Source organism: Ursus americanus, chromosome 36 (genome assembly GCF_024610735.1).
Source record: "Ursus americanus isolate L20-20 chromosome 36, mUrsAme1.1.p, whole genome shotgun sequence".
NCBI lineage: Eukaryota > Metazoa > Chordata > Mammalia > Carnivora > Ursidae > Ursus > Ursus americanus.
Window position 1 is genome coordinate 1,641,631 of NC_142162.1, and position 17,778 is coordinate 1,659,408.

At 42.4% G+C, this 17,778-nt stretch overlaps 1 long non-coding RNA gene across 1 annotated transcript in view; it reads left to right on the plus strand.

Annotated features, from left to right (window-relative positions):
* LOC123801939 (uncharacterized) overlaps nt 1-5,493 on the plus strand; it is a 5,766-nt gene extending 273 nt beyond the window's left edge. Inside the window, exons 2-3 of the long non-coding RNA XR_006782376.2 lie at nt 1,516-1,786; nt 3,491-5,493. This is a non-coding gene — a long non-coding RNA (uncharacterized LOC123801939). The remainder of the gene's footprint in view (nt 1-1,515; nt 1,787-3,490) is intronic.
* The last annotated feature ends 12,285 nt before the right edge of the window (nt 5,494-17,778 follow it).

Consider the following 17,778-nt stretch of genomic DNA (forward strand, 5'->3'; position numbering starts at 1 on the left):
TTTCTTTCCTCGAGTTGCTGCTTCTTTGGCAAGTTGGCAAGATTTGCTGCAACGTCAGGTCAACTCCGAGAGGGCAAGGTTTATGGTCTTCAGCAGTTCTAAGTCCTGTTTTGTATTTCCTATCGCTTTTCATCAGATATGTGTGTGTGTGTTCGCTGCCATATTCCTTTTGCCTTCACTAATAACATGGACTAAACCCAAGCACAAAATCTAGTAGGGGTTTCCGTTTTGGCCTTTGGTTCTGTTAACATCAAATTTAAAAGAATTAAGTTCTGAATAGTAGTTTCTGATTTAGATCTGAGTTGTAATGGTAAAGTGGAATGGCAATAAGCCTTCCCACTCCCCTTCTCCCTTCAAGTCTTAGGAGATTCTTAATCCAGATTCCTTGGATGGGTTTTAGGGGCTTCTGGAGGCTTTAACTTCATATGCAAAATATTGTGGCTTACGCGTATTTTCTTGAGTTAAGACCCTTAGGTTTTAACATATTCTCAAAAGGGTTTCATACTCAAATTTTGAGATTTAAAACAGCAACACTGTCAGGGGAACTTATAGATCAAGCCCCTAGCTAACACTTGGAATTGAATTGTAGTGAAACTCCTTGTTATCCTGTGTTAATGGATGTTGTATTTTGACAGTAGTCTACATGGATTACCAAATTTCTAAGTTACAAAATATACAATAAAAAGTCACATGGAGCATCATTTTCCTCTGAAGATTCAGATGGCGTTTTAGAGTCTCGCATGCCTCAGGTGCAAGAGCACCAACTGCTTTTGGACTCCCCAGCAATCCACTTTTGAATGCCCACCATATTCCTTCAGAGCTGCAGCCATGGGAGTCAAGTTAGGAAACCTGGGTCAGAGATCCCATGGTTCCCACGACCAAGAAGAGCAGACTTGCCCCAAATATTCAATAACCAGAGCACTCAGGTCATTACCAGCTGAAGGGAGAGTGCTTACTGAGCCTTGCTTTCCTAACCCCAAATATCTTAATCCATCCAACTCAGGAGTAAGTTAATTGTTGTTTTTCATTTCAGTTTGTTATACTGCCTGAAATTCTAATGAGTAATACAAATGAATAAAACAAATATGTCAGGAATGTGATTGCTCTTTCTTTGACATAAATTCTTCAAATAAGATTGCATTCAAGGAAAGGGGATAGGTACATTCAAGAAAAGTTGAGGCAGAACATGGATTGTTTTGGGTACTTACAGGAAGTTTTGTTGGGAAGGGCTGCAGTTCTGCATCCCAATTTATTTTTATTATTTTGTATCGCTGGATATCTGGACAGAGTAATAGGAAGATACCAAAAAACTATATAGTGATTTTAATGTATGTCCACAAATTCTGATACTTGTCCCATCCAGAGGTAGAGCTTAATCTCCCTCCCACTGAATGTAAGCTTCTTTGAATGACTACCATATAGCCTACAATGAGTAGAATATGACAATAGTGACAGTGTATGACTTAAAAGGCTAGGTCATAAAAGGCACTGCAGCTGCCTGCTTGTTCTCTCTAGGATCACTTGCGCGGGGGGAAGCCAGAGTTATCATGTCACGAGGAACTCAAGCAGCCCCAAAGAAAAGTCCACGTGATGAGAAATGGAGACCTCCTGCCAACAGCCATGTGAATGAGCCATATTGGAAGTAGAGCCTCTGCCTTCAGATGACTGTAGCCCAGGAGATATTGACTGAAACCCCGGGAGAGATCCTGAGCAGAACCACCCAACTAAGCTGCTCCCAGATGACCCACAGAGACCGTGAGATAATAATGTTTATTGTTTTCATATGGTAAGTTTGGGCATAATTTGTGACAGAGCAATAGATAACGAATACTCTCAATCTCAACTTTCCTCTATACCAGGAAAGACACTTTTTATTTTATCACATGGGCCCTTGTTCCCAGGCCCGTCCTTGGGCTAGTGGCATGATTTCTATCGTTGAACTTGAAAACGGGCCAAATAGACTTCTGTGAATAGTCTTGGCATGTAACCACCATTTGCAACCTTATTTCTATGCATTCGGAATTTATAACAATAGACAAATGAACTTTTGAAACATAATCCATTTATAATCTGGGTACTGCCAGCAATTCAGCTCTAGCTATTGCTCAGCCTGCCGTTCTTTTATAAGAGACTTCCTACTTCTTTCCAGTATGAAGAACTTTTCGGCATGGGCAAATAGATAAAGTTGCTAACGATTTATCCTCTCTCTTAACCAGGTAATTCATAATACACAAATTGTTTAGGTAATGGTAGATGTCTGACATTTGCAAGACACATAACTTCTGGCAGTCAGCTAGAATACCCCCACAATATCCTATGTCAAAACTTGTTTTCTGGCCCAGACGTTTTTGGGCGCAAATGACAATGCTGAAAATAATACCACAGCTAACATTTACTTGAGGCTTTTTTATGTGCCAGGCGCCTCTGCAGGGTACCTGATTTACAGCAGCTCATTTAGTCCTTATAGCATCACTGGGAGGAAGTTAATGATTCAAAGCATGGGTCTTAAAGTCTGACTGTGTGTGTGCCCTCGTTTCACTAGTCCTATAATCTCTCGCAAACCATTTAACCAATTTGTGCTTCAATTTTCTTACCTATAAAAGGGGTTTGGTGAGAGTACCCTCTTCCCAGGGCTATGGTAAGGATTCAATGAGATCATGCATGTAAAGCATGTAAAACAGAGCATATATAGTTCCTAGCACATAGTAAGTGCTCCGTCAATGCCAACTATTAATATTTTTTAGGTAGAGGGACACCTGGGCGGCTCAGTCTCACTTTGGCTCAGGTCATGATCCCAGGGAGTCTGCTTCTCCCTCTCCTCCCCGCTCATGCTCTCATCCATTATCCTACATTATCCTCTCAGTCTGTTTCCACACACAAATGGAATGATCTACAGAAAAGTACTTAGACTCCTTGAAGTGTGCTAGGAGAAATTCCTATTCCATATGCCAAAGATTCGCCAGCACCTCGAGACTTCAGCATCACCCTGTGAAATCCTTCTTGGAAAGAAAGGGGAAAAAGTGGAAAAGTTTTTAAAAATGGAAATATGGGGTGTGGTGCCTGGGTGGCTCAGTTGGTTAAGTGTCTGCCTTCGGCTCAGGTCATGATCCCGGGGTCTCTGCATTGTGCTCCCTACTCAACAGGGAGTCTGCTTTTCTCTCTGCCCCTCTTTCTTGTTCTGCTTTCTCTCGCTATCTCTTTCTCTCAAATAAATAAATAAAATCTTAAAAAAAAATTTTTAATGAAAATATGGGAAAAGGTGCCACTTAATTGACAGGCTCAAATGTTGCATATTCCCCATCCTGAGAATTCCTTTCTCTATTAGAATAGGTGATTGTAGGATTCTCAAAGGATATTTTTGGAATGTGACCCCTTACCTTTGCGGGAGGGGATGAAAGCTGTCAGCTACATATGGACAAGGGTTGGTGATGTGATACACAACTACAGGGAGTGTAATAATTTCTTTTTGTGGATTGTTCTCTTGTAACAGGGAAGCTGGGGATTCAGTTTAACCCCTCTTCCAGGGGAGGAGAAGAAGGACCCAGAAGAGTTAAGAGAATTGCCTAAGGACAGGCAAGTTTCCTTCTTGGACAGGGAGGAGATAAAGGAGAGGGTCTCTGGGCCAAGTCCATGCATCCTGCCAAAACCTACACTAAACAAGTTCATTGTTTTCACACCTTCGTTTTTATCTTCCCTTCTTTTTTTAAAGTAAATGTACCTATGAATTTCTCTAACCACGTCTGGCTAAAATTAGAGGGCATAGGAGCTGGGACAGGTTTAAGGCATCAGCACACAGGCCCTGGAGTCTGAGGTGGCAGCTGGGCTCGGGGAGCTTAAATGTGAGGGTGGAAGGCTGACTCTGGACGTGCTTTGGGAAGAATCCTACATCACAGACAAGAGAAGCTCATTCAGCTTCTACTTTTGCCATCCTTTCGCTATGATCCCTAGCAGCATACTGTTGCTGAACTCATTTTCTGTCTGTAAGTGGGGAATAGTATTTGTCCTACCTATCTCCAATGAGATTGTGCGTGTGAAAATATTCCCTTCGCTACTTTACCACTATTAAAGACCGTGCCATCTGAACCAAAATGCAAAACATGGCTACTGACAAATGCTGATTGTTAATCCTCCACTTGTATCTGTCCCTTCCTAGGAGAGTTAAACCCCAGTCCCTGGTTTGTATTCTGCCTTTGTTAGGTCTCTAGATCACAACCACACATTACTGTTACTCTTACTTCATTTCTATCCTAAGTTGTTTTTGTCCAGGGCACCTAACAATGTACTCAGAGCAGAAATGCTGTAAATTCACATGGATTTATATACAAAAATATTTTAATCATGGGGCGCCTGGGTGGTGCAGTCGTTAAGCGTCTGCCTTCGGCTCAGGGTGTGATCCCGGCGTGATGGGATCGAGCCCCACATCAGGCTTCTCCACTGGGAGCCTGCTTCTTCCTCTCCCACTCCCCCTGCTTGTGTTCCCTCTCTCGCTGGCTGTCTCTATCTCTGTCGAATAAATAAATAAAATCTTTAAAAATATATATATTTTTTAATCATAGAGAGTTCATTCATAACTTTAAATTCCCTCAAACATTTGTATTTCTTGAAGCTGGTGCGTAGTGTCTGAGAAATTCTTAGTGGTGAGATTAGTCTGTCTCCTACTGACTGGAGATGATTAATTCACTAATACTCAGTTGATATTTATACCTGACTTATGTCAAAGAACACTCTAATGTTTATGAATTAAACCAAGACAGAGAAGCAACTGCAGAAAAAGTGACTCTTCTGTGGCCTCTAACAACTGCTAGCTTTAAACAATGAAGGCCATTGTGTAAGAACTCCCTCCTGGGGTTATTGTGAGGATTAATTAGATTAAAATCTGCAAAGTATTTTGAGTTTTCCCCAGAATTCCTTTATAAATAAAGGTGGCATTAATTTTTTTTTCAAGTATCCTTACATGGGTCCTCCCAGAGCCAGGTAACGAATCCACCTGCTATTTAACTCCCTGTGTTCCCTGAAGCAAAAACCCATGACTAAGCCGACCTAAATGATCCTCTCTAATGGTTTTAAACTATGGGAGCACACATGAATGAGCAGAATTCAGTACCCTAATCACAAAGATCTTGGTGTATGACTTACATGACACAATAATGCCTCATAATCACGGTACCACATGATAATTAGATACAAATTACTGTAATTATTACAGCTGTTTTATACTGACGAACAAACTTTTACCCTCCTTTTTGTTATTTATATTTTACTAACTCATATTCTGCTCACTTACAAATAGGGTTTAAGACAGCCTTCACTTTAGTACCAAATTGGAAATGATTTGAGTTTTTCCTGATACTAGGGTCTGCCTAATCTTCCCTGTATGCGCAGAAACACATAGACACAGATGAAAGACAGGAGTCTTAACGACCAACTCTCCAGTGACCGATGATGTAGTTTGAGAATGTAGGTAAGGTCCGGAGCCAATGGTCAAGAAAGAATTCTCCCCCCCCCCCCCAAGGAAAGAATTATTGAGACGTCTTTGGTGCAAAAGAAGTGATTACATTGAAACACGGGGACAGGAACCATGGCAGAAAAAGCCGCGGCAGCTGCCTGGTACCCTGGGATTGTGATTATACACTTTGAGGTTGGGGGAAGTAAAGGTAGGGGAGGTATCCAAAAGGAGTTTCATATGCTAAAGAAAACTCACAGGATACTGGAAGCCTTGCTATTGTCAAACTAAGGTTGTTTTTCCTTCTAGCAAGACATTATCGTCAAGACAGTTGAGGGGCGCCTGGGTAGCTCAGTCGTTGGGCGTCTGCCTTCGGCTCAGGGCATGATCCTGGAGTTCTGGGATCGGGCCCCACGTCAGGCTCTTCCCATGGGAGCCTGCTTCTTCCTCTCCCGCTCCCCTGCCTGTGTTCCCTCTCTTGCTGGCTCTCTCTCTCTCTGTCAAATAAATAAATAAAATCTTAAAAAAAAAAAAGACAGTTGGGAGCTTCCTGGAGGAACATTGTACTCTGCCTGCCTCAACTATTTGTCAATGGGCTGCAGGTTATAAGGACATGTAATTTTATCTACATTTCCTTCTGCCTTTGTTTCCCACGTCACCGAGATTCCTTAGGAACCCCTTCTGCTCTGTCTCCTGGTCTCTGATCTTAATCCTGTTAACAGTGACTCCCCAGCCCCTGCTGTCCCCTCCCCAGACCCAGAAGAAGCCACTCTGAATATTCTGAGTGGTGGGTGTGGGGCGACCCAATTGGATGGAGGCTGAAGTTGTGGGCAGTGGAAGAATTCACCTGTGGCAGAACACAGGAGATAGAAGTTGAGTGAATACAAATGGGCAGAACAGCAAAGGAGAGACTGTCTGCCAGGGGGGCTGTAGTTAAGGGGGGAAGGTGAGGAGGTATGGGAGCATATAGAATTCTCCTTTTTCGGTACCTGCACCCTATTGTAAGCAGCCCCTTGGTCAGCTAAGGCTTATGGCTATTTGGAGGTGGGTCGCCTGATGCACCTGTTTGCATTCAGCCCAGGGGTCCCTGTGGACCCTTTGACCTGACTCAGGTTTTCATTGCTCAAGCCTGTTGCCTAAAAGTGGCCTTTACGGTGGTCTTGTGGTAGCAGAAACTTTGGAGCAGGCCCAGGTTGAGTCTGGGGAGCAGCAGGATAATAAGCCCATTGGAAATAAGGAATCTACCTGGCAGGTGACCAACTGTCTTGGTTTACTTGGGATGGAGGGGATTCCCAAGACCTGGGACTTTCAGTGTATTGGGATGAGTTTACCTTGTAGCAAGAATCGATTCTGTAACCATGACACTGCTGGGCAAGGAGAGTATCTTCCCTGGGAAAGATACCTTGTTCCTTTTAGGCTCTGCAGCACACTGGGCTGGGTGTTCCTGAAAATTCTCTGGATATGATTCCTGTCAAAGTGAAATGGAAGAGGTCAAAGGTGTCCTAGAGGGAGGCCAGCCACACCCAGGTAGGGCCTCCAAGACACCAAGACTTGTTAGAGCCACAGAGGTCCCAAATCAATTGTGCAGCTTTGCAGGTGTGGAGACTATGCCTGAAGGTGAGGCTGGGGAAATCAGTGTATGCCAGACTGCCCCAAGAGACCAACAAAATTACTGAGAGGTTGATTACTTAATTCTCCTGGGGCTACAACTCTGTTATTGCCCTGGATGCCCTCTTCGCAAGACCAATGACTACGAGAAACCAAGTTACCTTACAGCTAGAACAAAGGTGACTGGTTTACAGGCCTCATGACCACTCCCGGCCTTCTGTGTTCCTGGTTCCCTGCTGGGGTATTCTTCCTCATTCTTGGTGTCTGGCTAGCTGCTGTTCACCTTTCAAGCCCTGTAGATTCTGCCCAATTTCCCTCCTTCTTTCCCTCCTCCCTCCTCCTCTTCCCTTCTTTCTTCCTTTCCTTCCTGCCTGCCTGCCTTCTACAAGTATTATTTGAGTGTTTATCATATGCCAGTCACTAAGGTAGGTACTGGAACCATAGAATTGAGTAAGACAAAGTCTAGATGATAACCCATCCCAGATTAGTCTGGCATACACAGCACGAATTCTAATTCTTTATTACTAATTTTCCCCCAGATTACATATAGACTGTTGATATCTGATGTGGTTTTGGAATATAGGTAAGGTTTGGTGGGGTGAGGTCCGGAGTGGAAGGCCAAGAAAGAATTCTTGGCATGTCTTTGGTGTAAAAAGGTGGTTTTATTAAAGCAGGAAGATAGGACCCCCGGTTTGTCAGGGGTGGCTGATTATATACTAGGGGGTTGGAGAAGCTAAGGAAAAGGGAGGTTTTCAAAAGAACTTTCATATGATAAAGAGGACGTACAAGATACCAGAGGCCTTGCCATTTTCAGGTTAAGGTTGCTTTTCCCCTCTAGCAAGGCATTAACATTAAGACGGTTGGGAGCTTTCTGGAGGAACGTTACACTCTGCCTGCTTCAAGTATCTGTCAATGGGTTGCAGGTTATAAGGACATTTAATTGTATCTACATTTCCTTCTGGAAGCTAGGTTATTGATAGAAATGCTTTGTTTTTGTAAATTGCTAAGACATTTGTAAACCGAGGGAGACTCTTGTCTTGCAGGATTGTGATCTCTGTAAAGTAACTATTTTTCCTCTCCTTAGCTTTTGGGAGTGCCTGAGGAATGTCACATATATCCCTTGGGGGGGGGGGTTGTTGGGTGTCCACTTTTGCTTTGTCCTCAGCTTGCCTTCTATTCCCTCATCAATATCTATATGTAATTTTTAAGTGAAAGTGAAAAATAACATCAGCTTTCTTCTCAGTTGAATTTTAGTTTAGTCTTTTTTTTTTTTTTAAGATTTTATTTATTTATTTGACAGAGAGAGAGAAACAGCCAGCAAGAGAGGGAACACAAGCAGGGGGAGTGGGAGAGGAAGAAGCAGGCTCCCAGTGGAGGAGCCTGATGCGGGGCTCGATCCCAGGACTCTGGGATCATGCCCTGAGCCAAAGGCAGACGCTTAACGACTGAGCTACCCAGGCGCCCCTAGTTTAGTCTTTCTGAAATCATTCCCGAGGCCCCCCATCTCGTAAAGTCTTCAGATAACCAACTCTATCCACTGTGTTGATTATTGTCATCTAGGACATGAAATTCACTTAATATTAACTGTTGCTGTCTTTAGTCCTCCCAGCTGTGCTTAGTTCTGAGTTGTGTGTGACCTCATAGCTCAGAGCCCTGTCTTCATTTTATAAATAGTTTGGATATTTTTATCCAAAAGTGCATTACTTTGCACTTGTTCCCACTAAAGCTCATTTGTCAGTTGTCTGACCACATGGTCAGATTTATAGGCTCTTCTGACTAGCCCCAGGATTGGCAAACTTCTTCTTTAAAGGGCCAGATAATAAATAATTTCAGCTTTGCTGCAGTATCCTGGTGCTGGTCGCATTTGCTCAACCCTGCTCTTGGGGAAAGCAGCCGTAGATGATAATAAATGAATGAGTATGGCTATATTCCCATAAGACTTTGTCTATGGACACTGGAATGTGAATTTCATATACTTTTCACATGTCACAAAATATTAGTTGTCTTTTTCTTTTTTTCAACTGTTTAAAAATGTAGAAACCGTTCTTAGCTCAAGGGCTGCACAGAAATAGGCGAAGGCTGAATTTGGCTTGTGGGCTGTAGCTTGCAGACCCTGATCCAGACCCATCACTAGTTAGAAATGTTGTTAGAGATTTTACTGCTCGCTCCCTTCTCCTGATCACTTATCCGTATCTTAGAGAGCCCCCTGCTAGCAAAGATGCTTGAGGATTCAGTCTCTTTACTTGGGTCCATCAACCTCTGCTTCCCAGTGTACTATTAGGACAGCAACGTTTGGACAGCCCAACTGTCTTCATACAGGTAGGATGTAGCTGGGGCCCCAGAACCCACTAGAGTGCTCTACTTGGGGCTGCCCAAGCATGCCAGTGGCTCTTGTTTAAATACCTTGGACTTTTCAGAATGGGAATCTGCTCGTGTGCCCACCCTTTTCCACACCCTCAGTTCGGCCACTCTGAGCTGTAGCCACACTGAACTTGCATTGTTTGGGGCTCTGACCACAGCCATTGTAAGTGCAATTGCCATTTTTAAATGGAATGCTTTTCTTCACCACTCCTTTACCTCATTCGTTTTAGATAAAGTCTAGAACCACTCTTCCTCATGGCACCCATCCCACTCCAAGTCTAGACACATCTATTTATTACATGTCTTCATGTCTACTTCGTAATTTTATCTTCATTAGTGGCGCTATTTGACTAATGTCTCACTCTCTTATTAGACTCTGCTCCATGAGACTGGAGGTCTCGTATCTCCTGCACCTGACTGTGTGCCTGGCACATAGTAGGTGCTCAAGAAGTATTTGTTGAACAGAGGAACCAGAGCCACAGCAAACCTCAGCGTATTGGCTGGGCACTGTTCTGACTAACAGCCCCCTCCCCTTACTAGCAGAGAGAACTTGAATTACAAGGTCTCCTTGAGCTTCAGTTTCCTTCTCTGTAAAATGGAGACAATAGTTACTATCAGTGGGTTGTGGTGACTTATATGAGATAATGTGACTGGCACATGTGTTGCTTCACTGACTGTTAGATTTTTTTTTTTTTTAAGATTTTATTTATTTATTTGACAGAGAGCGACAGCGAGAGAGGGAACACAAGCAAGGGGAGTGTGAGAGGGAGAAACAGGCTTCCCACTGCGCAGGGAGCCTGATGTGGGGCTTGATCCCAGGACCCTGGGATCATGACCTGAGCTGAAGGCAGACACTGAACTGCTGAGCCACCCAGGTGCCCCAGTGACGGTTAATGTTAGGCCCCTTCTCCACTTCCTCTCATGGATGTCAACCCCATGGTTGCCTGATGCCTATACGACAGATTCCCCTGTGCACAGGACTCCACCTTTCTGATGGGGACTGTTTCCTTAGAGAAATCCAGAATTAGAAATGTGACTACTACGCCCTTCATACATCTGCAGTCTTTCCAGCATCTGTCACTTAGGCCCTCTGGTTCCCTCCCCTGGCTGGAATCAACAGGCTCCACCCATTGTTTTTGTCTCTGACCTAGTTCCTTATTGCCTCACAAAACATTCCAATCTTCTGGAACTTTTATTTCAGCCTCTCCTTTGGAAATCTCTGAAAGGTTTTCTTCAGGTGTTCAGGTAGATAATATTAAGCAATTCTTTTTACCTACATGTGATTTACTTCCTCAAAAATTAAGTAAATTAATTTGTTAAGTTTTCTCTTTAGAGATGCCATTTTGTTGGGGTGCCTGGGTGGCTCAGTTGTTTGTCTGCCTTCGGCTCAAGTCATGTGTCTGGGGTCCTGGGATTGGGCTCCCTACTCAGCGGGGAGTCTGCTTCTCCCTTTGCTCCTCCTCCTACTCATTCTCTTAATCTCTCTCGCTCAGATAAAAAAAAAAGATATCATTTTGTCATCTTACTCTGAAGTTAATTTTAAGTGTTTAGCCTGCGTATTTCACAAGTAAACCATAACTTCCTAGGCTCTCTCCAGAGATTTCTTCATGATAATAAATATTATCATATAATAAAAAATTATAGTATTTTGAGCCCACTATGTATCAAGCACTGTGCTAGGACCCTTAATTAAATATTGTTCAATTTAATCCTTATAACAACCTTATGTAGTAGATACTATTTTATACGTGGGATAAATGAAATTTTTTAAATACTTTGTTCAAAGTCACACGATTAGAAGATGGTGGAGTCAAGGTTTGCATTCAGGTTTGTTGCAGCCCAGTGCCCATCATCTTTCCATTCTGATGTTTTCTTCCCTTTTTATGCTTGGTGGTTGGTGGTGGTGCTGGGAAGGCATGTGTATCACATTCCCACTTTTCTAACCTCCTGGGTGAGCAGCTGGCTGTACCCATTTTGGCAAATGGTCCCTCAATGTCGTAGTAGAGGTCATTCAGAGCTCATGTAGGTTTTAAAGTAGTACCTTTCACTTAAAACCATTCATCCCTCCCTCCCTCCAACCAACCAACCAACCAACCAACCAGCCAACCAGCCAACCAACCAATATTTCTTATCAGGCTATCTTAGTCTGTTTGGGCTGCCAAAACAAAATAGTATAGGCTGGTTGGCATATCAACAGCAGAAATCTACTTCAGTTCCGGAGGCTTAGATGTCTAAGATCAAGGCACAGGCAGGTTCATGTTCTGGTGAGGACCCTTTTCCTGGTTCATAGCCAGCACCTTTTCACTGCGTCCTCACAGTGGAAAGGGGTAGGGAGCTCTGTGGGATCTCCTTGTAAGAACTAGAATCCCATTCATGAGGGCTCCACTCTCATGACCTGATCACCTCCCAAAAGGTCCATCTTCTAACATCATCATAGCGGGCATTAGAATTCCAACATGTGGATTTTGGGGGGGACACTAACTTCCGGATCATAGCTGAGGTTGTATACCAGACACAGTGCTATGTGCTGAACATGTCTTAGGCCAAAGAAAGGTGTCCTTAGTGTTTAAAATTAAGACACTGGGGAGTTAATGGAAGAAGCATTTGGGGAGGAGGATGTGGAGGTAGGAAAGATGGAGAGATAGGATGAGAAAGGGAAGTCACTTCCTTGGGGGCCCACAGGTATGATGAGGAAGGCAAGGGAAGATGAATGAGAGAGATTCTTCTATGCCAAGATAGAAGCAGTGAGGCCGAACCAGCAAAATTTCGCCCTGGCATGACATACTGCCTCTGTTGGTGTGCCTTAGGGTTTTTGGTTCCCTTTCCAACAGCCAGTACTTTCCTAGCTTTCTGAGGTTCTTGTTTACTCTTTCCCAAGCCAGCAGCAATGATGCCTTTGCATTTGTGTTCTCTGTATAAGTAGCATCCCCATTTATCTCGATGGCCTACCAGAATTGCTGCAGCAACGGACTGTTTTACTGTGTAGAAGGGGGTTACTTCATTTTCCCCTTAGTTTTGTGTGTGTGTGTGTGTGTGTGTGTGTGTGTACACAAACGAGAAGTGAGGGGACCTGTGTTGTTGTAGTTCAGTCCTTAAAGTCCAGTTCAGACGGAGGGATCTGGTGACCCAAAGAGTCTCACAGTGGCATTCACCTCAGTGAGTTCATGGTGCATCAGAGTCAGAAACTTGATTTTGTTGGCACCCTGAGAATATAGTCATCTCCCATTAACGTGGCTCACAGAAACTAATAAATACAAAACGGACTCTTGAGAGTATGTGGGAAAGTGTACATATGTTCTAGAGACCCATACTTAAGTGAGCGGGGATGCAATGACATGGTCATTTGCTTTACACTGTTTTAGTTTTTCAAAGTGCAAGAAAGTGAAGCAAGTGTGGGAAAACCTTGATAATGATTGAATCTGGATAATGGGTATTTTATCCTATTTGTACAGTATGTAATATATACTCATTATACTATATCCCTACTTCTGCATGTTTAAAATTTTTCTTAATATAAAAATTAGACCTATAAAGAAAATGACAATAATTTACAGAAAGAAAGTAAAAAGACAGGTTACCTTGATGTTCAAGTTACCTTAACTAGGAATACAATGTGGAAAGCTGATTCAATTTAAGACCGCTGGGTCACCCAGGACGATGACATATTCCTGTCTGCAGCCAGGAGCTCACTCTGACCCCTTCTGCTCTTCTACCCCAGGATCTAGTTCGGGGTCTGTCTCAGAGACTTAGACATCTGATTCCTACATCCATGGTCTTTTCCCTTCATACTCCCTGTCCTGGGGTCAGACACTTAAATCCTGTTCCAGGCTGAGTGGGTTGGTGCCTCTGTTGCGACTGCCACTGGCAATAAGCGTCTATTTCTCCTGCTTCCAGCTTCTAGTTTTGTTTTAGGACTTCTCATTCTTGGGATACATGAGAGACCCTGCTAACTCAAGTGCTGGTTCAGCTTCCGCTCCTGCTGACACCCCCATCTCTTAGGGGCTTGAAACCTGAGAAGCAGCAAGCATGGCGCCCTGAGGAGTCCTGACCTTGCAGCCTGATATCTGCCTCCTCTGTGCCTTGTTTGCCCGGCACCCGCTCCAGGAATGACAGAGATGGCTAAAGGGAAAGGCACGAAGGATACCTCTGTGTTTTACAAATCATTTTCAAAGGCATGATTTATTTAATTCAATCCTCATTCAGATCTGTGAGATAGTTACCATTCCTATTTGGAGAGAGAGGAAACTAGGATGCTGTGAGGTGAAGTAATGTGTTTTTAGCCACAGTTAATCAGCAGCAGGACCCTGATGGGAACTTAGGTATTCCTGTTCCCCAGAGGAGTTTATCTGTATCTAAATCCTAGTTATTACTAAACTACTATAATTCCCTAATTAAACTGTCATTTGTAGTAACCAAGTTGTGTTACCACAAAAGATGAGTTGTTACTAGAGCAGGCTGGAATTATTCAATAGCCAGATGCCGTATTTCTTTTTCATCCGTGTGTCGAATTAATTTAAACAAGACATTCTTAATTTTGCATTATCAGGAGTTGATAAATAATATCTATAGTTGATAAGTCAAGAAAAAGGGGTGTAAATGTATTACATACAGTTTCCATGGTAATCAACAGTAGAACTTAAACAGAAACTGGATAGAACCTGAGTAATGGGTGTGGCAGTGATGTGGTTGGTGGGGGTGGGAGGAGGGAGGTTTTTTGTTTCTCGTTTTAGACGTCTATACAGTCGGAATTTTTATTTTTTTTGAGAGAAGGTGTGAGTGGGTTGGTGGGGGAGGGCAGAGGGAGAAGAAGAGGATCTTAAGCAGACTCTGTGCTGTGTGTGGAGCCCAATGTGGGGCTCAGTGTCACAACCCTGAGATCACGACCTGAGCCAAAGTCAGGAATTGGATGCTTAACCAACAGCCACCCAGGTGCCCCAATACCGTCTGAATTTTTAAAAATATGGGCAAGTTTTACTTCTATAAATTAAAAAAACAGTTTAAAAATAGAAAAAAAGAAATGAAATAGAATAAAAAGTATCCCCTCAATGAGTAATTGTCTAAGTAATCATATGTAATACTAGGCAGCCCATAGAAAAAAATGAGGCCCACCTATACAGATTTTAAGTAGAAAAGGCGTAATAGCTAACCATATATATATATTGTGTGTGGGTATGTGAGCGCACCGAACTGGGAGGACACATATCAAAGTGAGACCAAAGTGTAGGGATAAGGGGTGGGGAGGAGAGAAAGATTTTGATGATTAACTTTCTTCACTTCTGTGTATGGTTTGATTTTTTCCAAGGGGCATGTATTGAACATGAACATGCTTGGACTATTTTGCAACTTCACAGCTACAGTGGTTCGGAGCATTCCCCCTTTTCCTTTATGCCACAGGAGAGCCGGGTGTGATGGCAGCGTGTCGCCTATAAGGGTCAGGATCTTGCACTGACTTGTAGTGAAGAAATTCACTGTTCCTTAATACTGTTCCTTAATATTGTTAGAAAAGGGAAGTTTGTGAATGGCATTGTTCCACTCTTATGCCTTAATGTCACCGCAGAGCTGATCAAGTCTGATTCATGTTTCATTTTGTATTGTCAGATTTCCTTCCTTTGCTTTTTTTTTTTTTACCAAGGGTGTGTGGGATTTAAATCCCCATATCCAGTATCTCGTGATTGTAACTAGGTACCCACCCCACACGTTGGAGTCCTGGACTTGGAGTCTTGACTATCCCTGATACTTGATTGAATCCTTTTGGTGAAGAGAAGCTGGGTAAGAGGGAGCAGTATGTCTGTGGAAGTCCCCAAGGCAGCCTCCAGGGAGGAGCAGAAGGAAATAGAAGATAGAGTAACTAGTCTAGAGAAAGCTGAAGAAGCAAAATTAAAAATGAGGTATCCTCTTCTGGGACAAAAGCCTGGAGGTTCAGATTTCTTAAGGAAACGATTGCAGAAAGGGCAAAAATATTTTGATTCTGGGGATTATAACATGGCTAAAGCAAAAATGAATCAAGGTTGTGAGTTCAAGCCCTACATTGGGCAGGGAGCCAAACACACACACACACACACACACACACACACACACACACACACCAACAACCAAAAATATGAAGAAAAAGCAGCTTCCTACTGCAGTTCTAGATAAGACAGAAGTCACTGGTGACCACGTTCCCACTCCACAGGACCTTCCCCAACAGAAAAGAGCCAAACTGCTTGAATCTTCTCATTTTCATTATTTCTCCTTAATATGTTTCTTCTCTGCTTTTTACTTCCTTTCATTCACTAAGTCATTTGAGAATGACAGCTTTGTAGGTAGCGGGAGTGTGTGCTGCTGTTGTAAGGGAATATACGTGTGTAGAGTTTTTGATTACTTTAACAGTGCACTGATAAAGAGAGCATGTTAGAGCAGCAGAAAGTAATCTAGTTGAAAATAATTGTATATACCTAACTCCTCCTGTAGGACTGTTCAACAAGTAACAAGCAAGTTTTACAATGGTAATGTTTTGGCTTTCTTTAATTTATTTTGATTATAGCTTTTTATAATTTATCTTTGATTATAGCTACTCTTATTTAATAGAATCTCACTTGTATTGATTTCTTCTGTATTTTCCTTTTGGATTTTGTAAAACAGAAGTTTAAGAGCGCAAATTGAAAGGAGGGTCACGTTCTTCAAACAAAACTAGATGGGGCTCTGAAAGATTTGTTTCTCTGTGCTTGAACTTGAATGGCCTTAAACCTGTTTCAGCTTTAAGAATAGAATTTTACTTGGGCAGTATTTGCCCATTCTGGTGTAACTTACGTGACTCTAGGGCTTACAGCTGCCGTGGAAGCTAGTGTTCTGTTCCGTTCTGTAGTGTTAGAATATCTCTGGTTGAAGATGTGAATGAAGTGTGCGTGTGCATCGACTGTTGAATTCACTTTTGTGCCATTCTTGTAAATACAGTAGTTTGGCGCGCGCACACACACACACACACACACACACACACAAAGTAATCCTTTGGTGATTCAACTTTTCGTATTTTATTTTACTGTGGAAAGAACAATAACATAGGATTTACCCTCCTAACAAATTTTTGTGTATTGATATATTATTGTTGACTACAGGTACAATGTTGTACAGTGGTTCTCTAGAACTTACTCAGCTTTTTTTCCTTAATAAAAGAAGTTAAATTTACAAATACCCTAAGATAACTTGGGAAATAGATAGTAAAAAATAACGAATCCCACACATTACAGAGGTTTTACTAAAGTGCAAACTGTCAGCAAACTGATGCTAAATTTGGCATAGCCAATCTATTTAACTAATTTGAGTGGTAATTTTTCTAACAAAACTCAGTTGGAGGACAACTGATACATCTACGCTCTTCACAGAGACGACAAGTGTGGTATTGTGGCTAAGAAAGGAGACTATGAGTTGATGCCTGCTTTCATCATTCACATCTTCTGGTTGTTCCTCTTTATCTCCATCAGGAAAATATATAGGGAATGGTAGATTTTTAGAGAAATTCTCAGATGCAGACAGTTTAGAATCTCTGAGAGTTACCAAGCAATTTTTATGTCCCAGTACAGAATCATTTACATAGGATATACTGTGCTTTGTGTCCACACTTACAGTTCATATGCTGTCCATCTAATGCTTCCCATTTGTCTAGGCATTTTCATTCCAGGCCAGACTGGCAGCCCCCTTGGTTGAAATGGCTCCTGGTCTCCTGTGAGTTTTCATTTCATGATGAGTAGCAGGCTGGCCTTCAAATCCCCATCTTTTCATGATGCCTTGAAACTTTTATTGATAGTTTTTCCTATGACATTCACATGCTGTCCTGGGCAGACGTGAGCAGTGTGAAGAGGGATGCCTGGCTTTATTACAGCTGATTGCTGTGGTTAGGACTTGTAGCACTTTGCTGAATGAAAGTGGTGAGAGCGCACATCCTTGTCTTGTTCCTGATCCTGGAGGAAAAGCTCTTGGTTTTTCATCATTGAGTATGATGTTAGCCGTGGGTTTTTCATATTTAGCCTTTATTATGTTGTTGTATGTTCCCTCTAACCCTACTTTGTTGAGAGTTTTTATCATGAGTAGATGTTGTACTTTGCTTTTTTTTTTAAACAAATGCTTTTTCTGCATCTATTGAGATAATCGTATGATTTTCATCCTTTCTCTTGTTAATATGATGTATCACATCGATTGATTTGCCAGTATTGAAATACTGTTACATCCTAGGAATAAAGCCCACTCGATTGTGGTGAATGATTTTTTTTTTAAAGATTTTATTTATTTATTTATTTGAGGGAGAGAGAGAGCACAAGTGGGGGGAGAGATGGGGAGGAATAAGCAGACTTCCTCCTGAGCAGGAAGCCTGATGTGGGGCTTGATTT